Source organism: Acomys russatus, chromosome X (assembly GCF_903995435.1).
Source record: "Acomys russatus chromosome X, mAcoRus1.1, whole genome shotgun sequence".
NCBI lineage: Eukaryota > Metazoa > Chordata > Mammalia > Rodentia > Muridae > Acomys > Acomys russatus.
Genome location: NC_067169.1, coordinates 70,837,343 through 70,854,135, shown reverse-complemented (window position 1 = coordinate 70,854,135; position 16,793 = coordinate 70,837,343). Strand labels below are relative to the sequence as shown.

The 16,793-nt window shown below is 42.1% G+C and overlaps 1 pseudogene; it reads left to right on the top strand.

The window, feature by feature from the left end:
- The first annotated feature begins 7,170 nt into the window (after nt 1-7,170).
- On the top strand, nt 7,171-16,766 carry LOC127185336 (probable ATP-dependent RNA helicase DDX31; annotated as a pseudogene).
- Nucleotides 16,767-16,793: the final 27 nt, after the last annotated feature.

The following is a 16,793-nucleotide window of genomic DNA, read 5'->3' as shown; positions in this document are numbered from 1 at the left end:
GGGGATTGTCCTAATTCAATACTGCCAAAGCTTGCACAACCATAGCATCATCATGTGCTCTCTTTTTTTGTAATTTTGCAAAAACACCAGAAACAAATACAGGCAGAGATGAGCATTAGAATTCCCAATACATCAATCCCTGCCCATTCCTTAAAGAAATTAAAAGCATCCTTAATCCAGTCAACAAAAGCTCCCATGGAAAGTGGTTCTAGTCTAGTTCCATTCAAATTAGCAATAGACATTAGCAGATCTTTAGACAATTTTTCACCTTCAATAGTCCAGTTGCCTTTTAGATAATTAGACAACAACATACTCTCATTTCTAAATGAAGAATTATATGCCAATGGGGTTATGCAAAGGCCCCGCATCGAGGACACACATGACAATTGGATAACATTGAACAACTCATCCACTTGGCTTTGTACCAAATCTACTCGCTTATTAACCAAGAGAATTCCTGATGCCAAATGTGAATCAATCTCTCATTGGACTGCTAGTGCTGTTGCAGATTTCTCGACCACCTCATTGATGACCGCGGCAGTTTGGACCTGTTGAGTCATTGCGATAGCCGCTGTAGTCGCAGCAGCCGCTGAGATGACTATCGCGGATATAATGGCTGCAGTTACTCCAAAGTCTCTTTTTTGTCTCATAAGATTTAGAATAGGAAACGTCTGTTCATTCACTTCTACTGGAATGGGGACAAAGGTTGGCAGTTTTACCACAATGGCAGTGTCGTTCTTCTCATCTTTTCCATTCCAACATTCCGCTAGATAGCAAGTCCTTTCATTAGAATTGCAATTCACAAAGTTATTTTTTGGTTCCTTCAGCATTAGGTTTGAAACAGGGTATTTCCTGATCACAAGAGGTTGATAAAAATGTGGGTAGAACTGATGATTCGCTATGCACTGGCATCGGCACTGGCCACGTCTTTGTCACTGCCCATAGTTGGATCGTCTCTCCTGGGTTGGTTATCAGCGTCAGCAGTGTGGCTCCCATCAGTGTAAGTTTCTTCCATAGTAGCATCATGCTCGAGTGCCTTCACAATTCTTGTTAATCTTGTTGGTACCCAGATAGGATTCTCTTGATCCTGCGGAAAAACACAGATAGCTCCCCTGGATCTTATTATTACTGTATCCGGGCCTTTCCATTGATTAGAGAGAACATCTTTCCATTTTACTTGTTCTCTGATAGGTGGCGGAGACATAACATGTCTGTCCACCGCAGAATGTCCTGCTGTATCCAAATTTTAAAAATTTAAGGTAAATAAGGTAAGGGAGATAGTGCCTTTAGGTCCCATAGAGTGACCTATTCCCCCTTTTTGTTTTTGTAAATACATTTTCAGGGTGCCATTGGCATGTTCCACAATCCCCTGTGCTTGGGGATTGTAGGATAGACCCTTGCGGTGTTCTACACCAAGTCGCTTGCAAAATTGTTGAAAAGTTTTTGAACTGTATGCAGGACCATTATCAGTTTTTAGGATTTGGGGTTTACCCCAAGCTGCCCAAGCCTCCAGGCAATGGGTAATCACATGTGTTGTCTTTTCCCCTGCCAGTGGTGCAGCATGTATAACACCAGAGCAGGTATCTATAGAAACATGAACATATTTTAATTTTCCAAATATAGAAATATGTGTCACATCCATTTGCCAAATATGTAATGGTCTTAAGCCCCGCGGATTAACTCCGATGGTTGGCCTGGATCGGAATTCAGCACAATTGCTGCATTGAAGAACAATATCTCGTGCTTCGGCGCGGGATATATTAAATTTCAATCTCAAAGTCTGAGCTGGTACATGATATAGATCATGAAACTGTTTTGCAGCATCAGAATTTATACTTACCCATAACATTTTTCGTGTGGCTTCATCAGCAATGGCGTTGCCCTTAGTCATAGGTCCGGGCAATAATGTATGTGCTCTGATATGTTGTATAAAAAATGGGTTATGTCGTTGTTGAATCTTAGTCCTTATTTCTGAAAAAAGGTGGGCTACCGAACTCTTGGCATTGATTGGTCCTGCAACTTCAAGTGATTTAACAGCATTGACCACATAATGTGAGTCAGAAATAATGTTTATGGGGTCTGAAAATTTATCGAGCACATAGGCCACCACTGCACATTCTACTAATTGTGGAGAATGTAATTGAAATTGAATTTGACAAGGTTTATTATCTATAACATAGCTACCAATACCTGTTTTGGATCCATCTGTGTAAATATCAATACCATTGGTTAAAGGTTCCGTCTTAGTAATCCTTGGAAAAATAAGGGCATTAGTTAAGGTGAATTGAAGTAATGGCTGTTTAGGATAATGATTGTCAATAATACCAGGGAAAATACATCTAAGAATAGCCCAAGAATCGATGTTGGCACATAACACCTGAATTTGATGAGCAGTATATGGGCTAATAATAGTCTCAGGATAACGACCAAAATGGGTGATGGCCAATTGTAGTCCTTTATGGGCCAAGTCAGCAACACTAGTGGGATAATGTCCTATAATTTTTCCTGGTGAGACATGAGGATGTACCCATAACAAGGGTCCTTGCTGCCATAACACTGCTGTAGGTAGAGTAGGAGATGGCAAAATACATAATGAAAATGGTTGTTGTTCATTAATCCTAGTTAGTTGTGAGTCTTTAATTACTTGCTCTATTATTTCTAATACCTTTTCTGCCTCAATGGTCAAGTGTCTAGTAGACGAAATATGAGAATCACCTTCTAATATTTGAAATAAAGGTTTTAATTCTGATGTAGATAATTTTAAAAATGGCCTAATCCAATTAATATCACCCAACAATTTTTGGAAATCATTAAGAGTCTTTAACGAATCTCGCTTAATAGTAATCTTTTGAGGCGTAACCTTATCTGAATAAATTCTTGTTCCTAGGAAGTTTCCTATTGTTCCTTCCTGTACTTTCTCAGAGGCAATTTTCAGTCCCCTTTTTTGTAGTTCTTGACTTAGGTATACAAAAGCCTCTTGCAGCATTTCTTGATTATTACTACAAAGTAGAATATCATCCATGTAATGGCATATACGCAATTTTGGATATTTTTTGCGAACTGGATCGATGGCTTTTGCTACATAGAATTGGCACATAGTGGGACTATTTGCCATGCCTTGTGGCAATACCTTCCATTGAAATCTTTTATCTGGTTCTTCATGATTAGTAGAGGGTATAGTAAAAGCAAACCTGCATCTGTCATAGGGATGTAGAGGAACTGAGAAGAAACAATCCTTAATGTCAATAATAACCAAGTCCCAATTTTTTGGTAAAGCTGATAAAAGTGGCAGTCCCTTTTGAATGGGTCCCATGATTTGCATTTGATAATTAATTGCTCTTTTTTTAAATTAATTTATTCTTGTTACATCTCAATGTTTATCCCATCCCTTGTATGCTCCCATTCCTCCCCCCCCCTAATTTTCCCATTATTCCCCTCCTCTATGACTGTTCCTGAGGGGGATTACCTCCCCCTGTATATTCTCATAGGGTATCAAGTCTCTTCTTGGCTACCAGCTGTCCTTCCTCTGAGTGCCACCAGGTCTCCCCCTCCAGGGGACATGGTCAAATGTGAGGCACCATAGTATGCGAGAAAGTCATATCACACTCTCCACTCAACTGTGGAGAATATTCTGACCATTGGCTAGATCTGGGAAGGGGTTTAAAGTTTACCTCCTGTATTGTCCCTTGGCTGTGCCTAGTTTGAGCGGGACCCCTGGGCCCAAATCTGCCTATCATATTGTTCAACTTGTAGATTTCTAGGACCCTCTGTATCCTTTTATTTTGCTATTCTCCCATGTGTCTCTCATTTAGAGTCCCAATAGGATGCCCTCCCCTCTGTCCCACTTTCCTGGTAAGTGAAGGCTTTCGTGGGACATGTCCCTTGGGCTAGTATGCAGATATAAGTGAGTATATACCATTTGATTCTTTCTGCTTCTGGGTTAACTCACTCATTATGATCATTTCTACCTCAATCCATTTATCCACAAATTTCGGAATTCCTTGTTTTAATAGCTGAGTAGTATTCCATAGTGTATATGTACCACAGTTTCTTTATCCATTCTTCTACTGAGGGACACTTAGGCTGTTTCCATGTTCTGGCTATTATGAATAAGGCTGCTATGAACATGGTTGAGCAAATTTTCTTGTTGTGTGCTGAGCATCTTCTGGGTATATTCCAAGGAGTGGAATAGCTGGGTCTTGAGGAAGCCCTATTCCCATTTTTCTGAGATAGCACCAGATAGATTTCCAAAGTGGCTGTACTAGTTTCCATTCCCACCAGCAATGAAGGAGTGTTCCTCTCTCCCCACATCCTCACCAGCATGTGGTGTCGCTTGAATTTTTGATCTTAGCCATTCTGATGGGTGTAAGATGGAATCTCAGAGTTGTTTTGATTTGCATTTCCCTGATGACTAAGGAGGTTGAACTTAAATCATGCAATAACCTCCATTTTCCTGATTTCTTTTTAATTACAAAAATAGGTGTGTTCCAAGGTGATTGGGAAACCTCTAGATGTCCCATCGAGTTTTGTTCCTCTACTAGTAGCTTAGCTACTTCTAATTTTACGGGAGAGAGAGGCCATTGAGGAACCCACACCATATCCTCCATTAACCATGGTATAGGAATAGCTTCTTCAATGGCCCCTAGGAAAAATCCAAACCAGTCCTCTCTTCTTTAGGTTGTACGTCAACAGGGTTTAGTCGTCCTTGTAAGTCGTTTCCTAATCCTTTTCCAGGAATACAGCCCATATTCTTCATAATTTTCTGACTTTGAGTAGAATAATCATTGGTTAACTTAAAATTCATTTGTTTTAATAGGTCCCTTACCCATAAATTTACTGGAAGAGGAAGGACATAGGGTTTGAAAGTTCCCTCCCTTCCTTCTTCGTCATACCATGATCAATTGGAGGCACTTTTTGATGGAGAGGACTCATAACCTAATCCCTGAAGGGTCTGGGAGGCCTGCATTAAAGGTCAATTTTTCGGCCACCAATGGGTGGAGATGATACTTGTATCAGCTCCGGTGTCTAATATCCCAGTAAATTTTTTATTGTTCACGTATAACGTTAAGGTGGGCCGGTCATCCATTTCTAGGGAGACATACGTATGACCTCCTCCCGAGGAGCCAAATCCTTTATCTTTTCTTTGAACATCATGAGCAGTAAACAGCTTGTGCAAGCTGGGAAAAACTCGCAATTGGGCAATGCGATCTCCCTGAGAGATAGATGTAATTCCTTGTGGGGAAGAACATAATATTTTAACCCGTCCCTCATAGTCTGAGTCAATGACTCCAGGATGAATGATTAATCCTTTAAGTGTAGATGAGGATCTTCCTAGCACCAACCCTACCGTATCTTTAGGTAAAGGTCCAAGGAAATCAGAGGGTATAGGCTGGCATCCCATCTGTGGTGTTAGTACTGCTGTGGTGATGGAACTGAGGTCCAGTCCTGCCGAACCTGGAGTGGCTCTTCTGGGCCCGGGGGTCTGAATGACACCTTTGGCAGGTTCGGCTGGATGGCCCCATACATTTGAGGGCCCTGGGGATGTGGGCCCCGCTGCCCATTTTTTGGCAGTCGTTCAGATCTCATTTCAATTGGTCTGCCTTCTATGTCCTTTATAGACCTACATTCATTTGCCCAATGCTTACCCTTCTTACATTTGGGACAAATTCCTGGTATCTTTTTATTTTCGGGTGGTTTCTTTTGTTGTCTACACTGTCTTTTAGGTGTCCTTTCTTTCCACAATTAAAACATGTCATGTTATTGGACCTCTGAGCCACAAGAATGGCGGCCGCAATTCCGGAGTTAGACAGAGAGCCTCCGAGTTCCCTACAGGCTTTCATCCATGCATTTAATCCTTTTCCTTTCCAGGGTGTGATAGCATTTCTACACTCCTTAGTACACTGTTCAAATATCAATTGTTCCACTAAAGGCATAGCTGCATCAGGATCACCAAAGATCTTTCCCGCTGTTTCTACCATCCGAGCTACAAAATCAGAGAAAGGCTCGTTAGCACCCTGAATGATCTTTGTTAAATTTCCAGCCACCTCTCCGTTGTTAGGGAGAAGTTTCCAAGCTCTAATGGCATTATTATTTATTTGTGTGTATACTTCCACAGGTAAGGCCATCTGATTTGCTGTCCATTGCCCCTGTCCTGTAAGCATGTCAAAAGTCCAGTGTGGCTGGCCTGCGGCAACATTGGCCTTAGCTTGATTCTGACAAAGATCATAGAAAATTGATTTCCAGTCCAAATATTGGCCCATAGTAAGGCAAGCCCTTACAGTAGAATGCCAATCATCGGGCGTCATGGCTGTGGCTGCCAGTCTCTCAATCTGTATCTTAGTATAGGATGCATTAGCACCGTATGCTCTGGCTGATTCAGCAAGTTCCTTTAATTGTTTATGTTCCAATGGTCTGTGGAACCTTGCTTGATTCTCATCTTCAAAACCTGGGAATGTCTGCAATATTTTTCTCCTATCCTTGGATTTTATAAAAGATGTTTTTGCCCCTGTGGTTGTTTTAGGCCTTGCCTCAGATGCTGGAGGGGCCGATGGAGCATATGGAGGAGGTCTATACCTTTCTTCCTCATACTTGGCTGCTTCCTCCTCCAGCTCCTCCTCGTCTGAAGTATCCAGCATCCCTGGCCCTGATATATCGGTTCTTTCTGACTCAGAAGAACTGGACTCAGATTCTGTCACCTGAAGATCTGTGAATTCTGTTAATAAAGGATACAGACTCTTTTCTTTCCTCTTCCCTTTTTCTGGAATCACCTGATCTTTTTCTTCCTTTTTTAATTTACCCTTTTTTATCTTTTTATGTCTAGACTTTTCCCCCTTTCTATCTGATTCTGACATGCTCTCTTGATACTCTATTAATAATTTCTGTCCTTCCTTTATTCTTTCTCCACATCTTTTGTCTTCTAAACATGCCTTTATCAGTTTCCATATAGGATAGGCACCTGGGCCCAAGGTACCTTGTTCCTTTTCTCGTGCTAAGCCTCATCCCAGTTTATCCCAACATGGTATAGTCAACGATCCCGAAACTATAAACCAAGGAGCCACTCGATCGGCTTCTTTTATAAACCCCTTTAAGGTCTGTTCTGGAATTGTTAACTTCTTCTCTTTGAGGAGCTCCTTCAAAGCTTGCACCAATGTCTTTGATGAGGAGTTGCCCATGTTTCTCTTTTATCTACAAGAGCGGGCGGCCAGCACGGTTATCATCCTACCCGTGACTTACAGCAATTCTATGGCTCCCCACAGACAAACTCGTGCCCTGGACGATGACAATTCAGACAAAGGCAAATTATAAGAACAACGATGACCAGACAAACGAAAATGAAAGCATTAAGGAGAGGATGCACACCTGCAACGAGCATACCTTTCAGTAGAAAGTCAGATCCAATCCTTCCCGCATGTCAGTTCTGAATCCTCCTCAAAGAGGGGTCTCCGCTGGTGCCTCGTTGGTGTTAATTCAGGTTCCGGGTTTCGGAACCACTTATAGCGCCCGCCTCGCCAGCAAGGAAGACGCCACAACAGGATCCTTCTGAAGCACGCTTTATTGGGGATACATCATGATGCCTGGCTGCGCAGCTGACAGCTAAGAACGGAAGACCCAGAGCACAGAACTGGCGCCGCTTATATAGAGCAAAGGGAGGCGTGTGTAGATTCGATTGGTTTGTGTCTCAAAGTTTCATTAGCATGGCTTTTGGCGGGATTCATGCATGCGCATAAGAGTTGTTTTACCACTGCTGAGTTCAAGAAGAACCCGGAAACCGGTGCCATCTTGCAATGGCGAATGTCGGCTCCTGACATAAAGAGTTATTCTAAGCATTAGAGCTCTGACCCAGGCTAAGTGGGGATTCACAGATTTCACCATGAAAGAAAATGTTAAGAATGGCTTTTACAAAAAAGAACTTTAAAAAAATTTTTCTTTGTATTAATTAAACATTTTTTTACATATACATTTATATTATTACACACACACACACACACACACACACATATATATATATATGTATATATATATATATATATATATATATATATATATATATATATATATATATATACAATAAACTACCTATAGCAAAAAGAACCATTACACAATCAGGAATTATATAAATGTTGCATTCATAGTGTTTTGGCTATTTGTATTTGGCAGCCTTGAAGAAAGCACCTTTCATAACTTGGTGAGTCTAAAATTCTGAATGTACGAGATCCAAGATGGCAGCAAGCAGTGTGGAATGTGTTTGGAAGCTCCAGTGAACAATTCAGGGAATTGCACAGATTTCTGAGTCAGGAACACAAATGTCCCCACACCACGGCATCAGGAGTGCTCCACGGTTCAGAGGGACCAGGGTGCGGAGGACCTGCGTGCCCCTGCACACAGGAGGAGCGCAGATTTTCTCAGATCGGAGCAGTAGGCACAGAGGCAGCAGCAGCAGCAGCGGCACCAGCGTCAGCAGGGGCGGCGGCTGAGGTTTGCAGCTCAGAGCCTTCTGGTGGAGGCGATTGGTGTGGTGGCCGGTGGGAGTTGCTGCAAGAGAGGGGACTCTGGACAGGATTTGGGTTGCATGGTGCCTTGAGACCCAAACTGGACTTGGCGGACAGTTCAGCCCCAGAGTCCCGGGTTCAGCTCAGTGCGCAGTGTCGTGGAGACAGTGGCTCAGCTCAGCAAGCAATTCTGACTGAGGCACTAGCTCAACTCACCCTCAGCTCCCCTGCTGTGATGCAGGCTGGGCGGAGTGCTCAGTTCCACCCTAGGCGCTAGCTCAGCGCAGCCGCAGTTCTCCTGCTGTGACACATGCAGGCGGAGCGCTCAGTTCCACGGGAGGCACTAGCTCAGCGCAGCCGCAGTTCTCCTGCTATAACACAGGCTGAGCAGAGCACTCAGTACCTCCCTAGGCACTAGCTCAGCGCAGCCGCAGTTCTCCTGCTGTGACGCAGGCAGGGCGGAGCACTCAGTTCCACTGGAGGCACAAGTTCAACTCAGCGAGCAGTTCTACCCTAGACACTAGCTCAGCTCAGCAGGCATTTCTGGGGTGCTGATGCAGGCTGAGGTCAGCACACAAATTCAGCCCAGAATCCCTAGCTGGACTTGCCAGGCAGTTTGGGCCCAGAGACTCTAGCTGAGATTTGCGCACAGGCTTGGTGGCCCTAAGACTCTGGCTGGACTATCCACGCAGTTTAGGCCCAGAGTCCCAGGCCGATCTCAGCACGCAGTGTGACTCCAGAGTCCCTGGTTGAGCTCGGTGCACAAATCCACCCCGAAGACTCGGGTGGAGCTCGGCCTGCAGTTTGGGGCCAGAGTCCCTAACTGTATTTGGCAGACAGATTGGGCCCAGAAACTCTAGCTGAGCTTTTGGCACAGTCCTGGCTCTAAAACTCTGGTTGGACACAGTGTGCTGTTTGAATCCAGAATTCCTGGCGGAGCTTGGCAGACAGTTTGGGCCCTGAGTCAATAACTGACCACAGCACAAACTTTGGGCCAAAAGCCCCTAGCTGAGCATGGTGCACAGTCCCAGCCCAAAAATTCTGGCTGGAGCCTGTGTGCGTTTTGAGCCCAGAATCCCTAGCTGAATTCGGCAGACGGTTCAGGCCCTGAGAATCTAGCTGAGTTCGGCCCGTGGTTAGGGCCCAGTATCCCTGGGAGGACTTGGTAGGGGAACCAGGAGGCTGTGGATACCTTGGCCTGACCCAATGCTCATTCAGAGACCCAAAACAATTGCAGGACCCACAGCACAGGGGAGGTGAGGATAACTGGCTGTGAGAGCCCAAAACGACAGGGCTAACCTCTTGCCATCCACACCAGTGAGGCATCAGAGTTTCCAGCCTACGGAAATCATGAGAAAACAAGTGAATCTATAATCAGACCCTCTTCATCCAACTGTGGAAGCTACCCAACAAAAACAGAGATGGCAAGATGTCTAAAGGACAGTGTAAAAGCATACGCAAAAAAACCCAAAAAAACATGGCATCTCCAGTTTCCAGCTATCCCAAAGAGAACAACCCAGAGAACTCAAATACAAGGAAAACAAAGGAAAGTGACCTCGAATCCTTGGTAATGAGGATGATAATGGAGGAAACAAATAAAATTCATAATCAAATGCAGGAAAACGCAGGCAAACAGGTGAAGGACATAAAAGAAGCACATAGAGTGGAACTGGAAAAATTGCAGGAAAATGCAAACAACCAGATGAAAGAATTAAATAAAACGGTTCAAGCTCCAAAGACCTATGAAGTGGCAACGGAAGAAACTCAGGAATATACAAAAAATCTGATGAAAGAAATCAAAAGATCAGTCCAAGATCTGAAAATGAAAATAGATTCAATGATAAACACAGACAGTACAAAAACGAGAACGTGAGACCTCAGAGAAGAAGGCGAGCAACACAGAGGTGAGCTTTTCTAACAGAATCCAAGAGATGGAAGAACGAATCTCAGGTCTAGAAGTTACAATCACAGATCTTAAAGCAACCATTAAAGAAAATGCCAAATCTGTAAAACTCCTGACACAAAACATCCAAGAAATTAAGGACACCATGAAAAGAAGAAATTTGAGTATAATAGGCATTGAAGAAAGAGAAGATATCAGACTCCAAGGCCCAGAAACTATTCTCAACAAAATCATAGAAGAAAATTTCCCCAATATAAAGAAAGAGATGCCTATAAACATACAAGAGGCCTACAGAACACCAAATAGAATTGACCAGAAAAGAAAAACTGCCCGCCACATAATAATCAAAACACAAAACATGCAGAACAAAGAAAAATATTAAAAGCTGCAAGGGAAAAGGGCCAAATAACATTTAATGGTAAACCTATCAGAATTACACCCGACTTCTCAGCAGAGACCATAAAAGCCAGAATGGCCTGGACAGAGATCCTGCAAACCCTAAGAAACCACAGATGCCAGGCCAGACTACTTTACCCAGCAAAACTATCAATAACAGTTGATGGAGAAAACAAAATATTCCATGACAAAAACAAATTCAAACAGTACCTATCCACAAATCCAGCTTTACAGAAGGTACTAGAAGGAAAATTCCATCCCAAAGGGTCAAACTACAACCAAAACTACTCAGGAAATAGATAATTATCCCATGGCAAAAACACAACTACATAAACGCTCGACTGGAAACAACATCAAAATTAAGACTCTTAACAGTCACAGGTCATTAATATCTCTCAACATCAATGGTCTCAATTCTCCAATAAAAAGACACAACTAACTGAATGGGTGCCTAAACAAGATCCAACATTCTTCTGCATTCAAGAAACACATCTCACCCATAACAATAGGCATTACCTCAGGGTAAAAGGTTGGAAAAAATATTCCAAGAAAATGGTCACAAGAAGCAAGCAGGCATAGCCATTTTAATATCAAACAAAATAGACATTCAACCAAAATTAATCAAAAAGGATGAGGAAGGACACTTCATACTCATAAAAGGTAAAGTCAACCAAGAAGACATCACAATTCTGAACATCTATGCTCGCTATACAAGGGCACCCACATTTGTAAAAGATCTCCTAAAAAAGCTTAAACCACACATCGATTCGCACACAATAATAGAGGGAGTCTTCAACACCCCACTCTCACTGAAGGATAAGTCATTGAAACAGAAACTAAGCCGAGAAATAACATCATTAACCAATGCCATGGGACAAATGGATCTAACAGATATCTATGGAACCATTTACCCAAACAAGAAAGAATATACCTTCGTCTCTTCACCCCATGGATCCTTCTCCAAAATTGATCACATCGTAGGTCACAAAGCAAGCCTCAATAGATACAAGAGGATTGAAATACTACCTTGTATCCTATCAGATCACCATGCTCTTAGGCTGCAATTCAACAACAACAGAAATAACAAAAAGCCTATACGTACATAGAAACTAAACAACTATCTGCTAAATGACACCTGGGTCAGGGAAGAAATAAAGAAAGAAATCAAGTAGTTTCTGAAATTCAATGAAAATGAAGGAACAATGTACCCAAATTTGTGGGATACCTTGAAAGCAGTGCTAAGAGGATAATTCATAGCACTAAGTGCCACCTTTAAAAAGAAATTGGAAACATCGCACATATGCATCTTAATGACACAACTGGAAGCCCTAGGAAAAAAAGAAGCAGAAACACCCAAGAGGAGTAGATGCCTGGAAATAACCAAACTCAGAGCTGAAATTAACGAACTAGAAACTAAGAAAACAGTCCAAAGAATCAACAAAACCAAGAGCTGGTTCTTTGAGAAAATCAACAAGCTAGACAGACCTTTACCCAAACTAACTAAAAGGCAGAGACACAGTATTGAAATCAACAAAATCAGAAATGAAAAGGGAGACATAACAACAGACACTGAAGAAATTCAAAGAATCAAAAGATCCTACTTTGAAGGTATATATGCCATAAAATCTAAGAGAAATGGAAGCCATTTTCACTTGCCAAAGTTGAGTGAAAAATAGATAAACAAGCTAAATAGTCCCATTTCCCCTACAGAAATAGAAGCAATCATTGTTAATCTCCCAACCAAAAAAAAGCCCAGGCCCAGATGGTTTCTGTGCAGAATTGTACCAGACCTTCAAGGGCGAGCTAATGCCGATACTCTTCAAGCTACTCTGAAATATAGAAATGGATGGGACATTACCAAATTCATTCTATGAGGCCATAGTCACATTGATACCTAAACTTCACAAAGTCTCAACAAAGAAAGAGAATTTCAGACCAATTTCTCTTATGAACATTGATGCAAAAATACTAAATAAAATACTGGCAAAACTAATACAGGAACACATCAAAGATACCATTCATCATGACCAAGTAGGCTTCATTCCAGGCATGCAGGGATGGTATAATATGCGGAAATCCATCAAAGTAATCCACCATATAAACAAACTGAAAATAAAAAACCACATGATCATCTCTTTAGATGCAGAGAAAGAATTTGATAAAATCCAACACCCATTCATGTTAAAGTTTTAGAGAGATCAGGGATACAAGGCACTTTCCTGAACAAAATAAAGGCTATATACAGCAAGCCAATAGCCAAAATCAAAGTAAATGGTGAGATACCCAAGGAAATTCCTCTAAAATCTGGAACAAGGCAAGGCTGCCCAATCTCTCAGTATCTCTTCAATATAGTACTCGAAGTTCTAGCCAGAGCAATAAGACAACAAAAGGAGATTAAGGGTATCCAAATGGGAAAGGAGGAAGTCTAATTTTCCCTATTTGCGGATGATTTGATAGTGTACATAAGTGACCCTCAAAATTCCACCAGAGAACTCCTACAGCTGATAAACACTTTCAGCAAATTGGCTGGATACAAAATTAACTCAAAAAAAATCTGTAGCCTTCCTATACACAGATGACAAGCTTGCAGAGGAAGAAATTAGGAAAGCCACACCCTTCACATTAGGCACAAGCAATATAAAATATTTATGAGTTACTCTAACTAAGCAAGAGATGGACTTGTTTGAAAAAAATTTCAAATCTTTGAAAAAAAAGATTAGATGGAACGATCTTCCTTGCTCATGGATCAGGAGAATTAACATAGTAAAAATGGCCATCCTACCAAAAGCAATCTACAGATTCAATGCAATCCCTATCAAAATACCTACACAATTTTTTAAAGAAATTGAAAGTTCAATTCTGAACTTTATATGGAAAAACAAAAAAACCAGAATAGCTAGTACACTCTTGTATGATAAAAGGTCCTCCAGAGGAATCTCCATACCTGATCTCAAACTGTACAATAAAGCAATAGTAATTAAAACAGCATGGTAGTGGCACAGCAACAGGCTGGCTGATCAGTAGAATCGAATCGAAGACCCAGATATGAATCCACACACATATGGTCACTTGATTTTTGACAATGAAGCCAAATCGATTCAATGGCAAAAGGATAGCATCTTCAACAAATGGTGCTGGTCTAACTGGAGGTCTATGTGTAAAAAAATGGAACTGGACCCATATTTGTCACCTTGGACAAAACTCAAATCCAAGTGGATTAAAGACCTCAACATAAAACCAGAGACACTAAGTCAGGTAGAAATAAAATTGGGGAGGAGCCTAGAACATATTGGCACAGGAGAAAACTTCCTGAACAGAATATCAACAGCCCAGACGTTATTGTCAACCATTAATAAATGGGACCTCATGAGGCTGAGAAGCTTCTGTAAGGCAGGAGACACTGTCAAGAGAACAAAGCGACAGCCGACAGACTGGTAAAAGATCTTCACCAACCCTACATCTGACAAAGGTCTAATATCCAAAATATATAAGGAACTCAAGAAATTAAACACCACCAAACCAAATAACCCAATTGAGAAATGGGGCTTGGAACTAAACAGAGAATTCTCAACAGAGGAATATCAAATGGCTGAGAAACACTTAAAGAAATGCTCAACCTCCTTAGTCATCAGGGAAATGCAAATCAAAACAACTCTGAGATTCCATCTTACACCCATCAGAATGGCTAAGATCAAAAATCCAAGCGACACCACATGCTGGCGAGGATGTGGGGAGAGAGGAACACTCCTTCATTGCTTGTGGGAATGCAAACTAGTACAGCCACGTTGGAAATCTATCTGGTGCTATCTCAGAAAAATGGGAATAGGGCTTCCTCAAGACCCCGCTATTCCACTCCTTGGAATATACCTAGAAAATGGTCCAGCACACAACAAGAAAATTTGCTCAACCATGTTCATAGCAGCCTTATTCATAATAGCCAGAACATGGAAACAGCCTAAGTGTCCCTCAGTAGAAGAATGGATAAAGAAACTGTGGTACATATACACTATGAAATACTACTCAGCTATTAAAAACAAGGAATTCCCGAAATTTGTGGATAAATGGATTGAGCTAGAAATGATCATAATGAATGAGTTAACCCAGAAGCAGAAAGAATCAAATGGTATATACTCACTTTTATCTGCATACTAGCCCAAGGGGCATGTCCCACGAAAGCCTTCATTTACCAGGAAAGTGGGACAGAGGGGAGGGCATCCTATTGGGACTCTAGATGAGAGAAGCATGGGAGAATAGCACAGTAGAAGGATCCAGAGGGTCCTAGAAACCTACAAGTAGAACATTATGATAAGCAGATTTGGGCCCAGGTGTCCCGCTCAAACTAAGGTACCAGTCAAGGATAATACAGGCCATAAACTTTAAACCTCTACCGAAATCTAGCCAATGGTCAGAACATTTTCCACAGTTGAGTGGAGATTGGGATATGACTTTCTCACATAGTCTGGTGCCTCACATTTGACCATGTCCCCTGGAGGGGGAGACCTGGGGGAACTCAGAGGAAGGACAACACGTTACCAAGAAGAGACTTGATACCCTATGAGCATATACAGGGTGAGGTAATCCCCCTCAGGAACAGTCATAGGGGAGGGGAATATTGGGAAAATGGGAGGGAGGAAAGAATGGGAGGATACAAGGGATGGGATAACCATTGAGATGTAACAAGAATAATTTAATAAAAAATAAAAATAAATAAAAAATAAAGATTTGGCTCTGAAAAGCCTTGACACTGCTCAGAAGCTGCTTAAGCCATTCACCTGGATTTTTCCTGGAGTGTGGATAGGCAGAGAGAAGAAGAAATTGGAAGAATGCTAGGCTCTGCAAAGCCATAAATATCCCTATGTCAACTCCTAAATCATATAATATCCACAAAGTACATTCACTTTAACTGAATATGGTGGCTGGATGTGAATGAAGCAGACAGGATCTTGGATTTGGGTTTTGAAAAGGAGATCATGGTGTATCTGAATGCTCTAAATGCTGAGTATCTGAAATGGCAGAATGTTTTCTGTCAGCTACACTCACAGAAGGTGTAACAAGATACAGTTTGCACATTCCAGTCAGTATCTCTGTCCTGGGCAAAAGCTGGGACCAGTCCAATCCTAAGGAAGCTGCTAGTGACAGCTTTGGCCTTCCCAGAGTCTCCAACAGCATGTGGTATTGGTTCCCTGAAAGTTGAGCCTCATCTGCCTCGCAGTCTTCATCCTTCAGAAGTGTATGGTTGTTGTTGTTTGAGGCATGGATCTCACACAAGTCATCTGGATTGTTCAGTATAGCACTCCACCTTCCCCTGCAGAATATACTCACCAAATTGGAGGAACTGGATGTTCTGGGAGCAGCCTGCTCATTTGGCTCCTTCAGAGGCAGAACATGTCAACTAGTTGGTGTATCAAAATTAGCATTTCTGAGATCTAGATGGAAGACATTTTGGCTATCCTGCCAAAGGATGATTGTTTTAAAAGGAAACAGAGGGAGGGATTGTTTTAAGAGGAAGCAGACTAGAAATCCCATGCCACGGTCCCCCTGGAAATCTGAGAACAAGCCATAGTATTGCAGAGTGTTTGATGATCACACATTACATGCACTCCACTTAGAAGATGGTCTCTTGGGAAAAGAAAGCCCTGAAGTCCTTCATCCAAGCCTATGTGACCTACTCAAGGGACTGAAGCCTATCTTCCATGTATGATCCCTACGCCTTGGACATGTGGCTAAGGGTTTCAGGCTAAATGATCTCCTAAAAACTCAGGGTCTCTTCTGTGAAGGAGGAGAAGGAGGAGTGTGTCAAGCTGGAAAAGGCCCTACCCTTGAAGGAAGACCAGAGCAAGCCCCACCTTGTACTTTCTGAAATCTTGCACTCAGAATATACAAGCAGCCAAGAGTCCCATGGCATGAAGGGAAAAAGGCAAGGCAAACAGCAAGGCTTCCAAGTAGCATCCAGCAAGCCTGGGCCCTGGAGAGAATGATGCTGTTCTGACATCCAGAAGGCTCTT